We start from the raw sequence: 1,075 nt of genomic DNA, 5'->3' as shown, positions 1-1,075 counted from the left end.
AACATGAGCCCCACACTGATGGGGGTGTATAAAGCGATCTAGGGGTCATCCAAGCGCAACCCCACAAAGGCCGCCATGCCCTGCGTGACCATTTTCTCTTTTCATATGCAGACGAGGGTTGCAGCCAACTATACCCATTGCTTGGATGACATCACCATATGCGAATCCATCTGCTGCAGGCCTTCCCCCAGGAATGCTTGCACTAGTTGTTGCATTTGGTTTGTTGTTTGGGGGGTGCTTCAGTATTAGGCAGCCTTCTTCCCTCACACATTCGTCTGAAAATGTGTTCTCCCTGCAGTTGTTGTCCCCAGATGAGAGTTCCCTTGTGCTGCCTCAGTTGAATCTCCTTTACTTGACGGAGGTGTGCCTGAGCAGCGGCCCTCCCCAGCCCTATCTCAAATCATACTTATTTTGCTTAGGTGATTCCATGGTCATGAAGATTGTTTTCCCAGGGTGAGGTTCATTCATTGCATTCTGGGTATGCTGACCTCTGTGATTTCCCCAAATGTGGGAATCTCGACTGCATAATTTGTGGTAGGGGGGGGGGACTGCATTTGTGCTTTCCCCTGGTTGGCTCTGGTATAATTTAGATCTCATTGTCTCAGGTCTCTCTCCCGCCTAGTTTGCTGTCTGTTTCCACTTCTCTTTTCTTGAGCCCCTCCCTTCTATGCCCTTGCGCACTATCCTGACTTCTCCCGTCTGCTTACTTTGTGCCTTCCAACGCACAATGCGAACTACAGGTGGTGTTGCAGGGCCCACACCCTTTTATTTGCCTTACAGAGCAGCTCTGGAGCTGTTACAGTGCCCAGCTGCTGCAAGAAATCAGCTTGAATGCTTCAGGGGCTGGGGCATGGCCAACATGAGCCCCACACCAAAGGAGGGTGGGGGGTGTTCAATGCGAACTAGGGGTCATCCAAGCGCCCCTTTTCTCTTTTCATATGCAGATGAGGGTTCCAGCCAACTTTGGCCCACTGCTTGGATGACATCACCGTATGCAAATCCGTCTGCTGCAGACCTTTCCCCAGGAATGCTTGTACTAGTTGTTGCATATGGTTTGATGTTTGAGGGTGCTTCA

At 50.8% G+C, this 1,075-nt stretch overlaps 1 non-coding gene across 1 annotated transcript; it reads left to right on the top strand.

The window, feature by feature from the left end:
• The first annotated feature begins 402 nt into the window (after window positions 1-402).
• LOC134951668 (U1 spliceosomal RNA) lies at window positions 403-569 on the top strand. Its single transcript, XR_010184366.1, has one exon. It is a non-coding gene; the product is annotated as a U1 spliceosomal RNA (small nuclear RNA).
• Window positions 570-1,075: the final 506 nt, after the last annotated feature.

Source organism: Pseudophryne corroboree, chromosome 8 (genome assembly GCF_028390025.1).
Source record: "Pseudophryne corroboree isolate aPseCor3 chromosome 8, aPseCor3.hap2, whole genome shotgun sequence".
NCBI lineage: Eukaryota > Metazoa > Chordata > Amphibia > Anura > Myobatrachidae > Pseudophryne > Pseudophryne corroboree.
The sequence above is the reverse complement of the archived record's forward strand: the minus strand, read 5'-3'. Positions and strand labels throughout refer to the sequence as shown.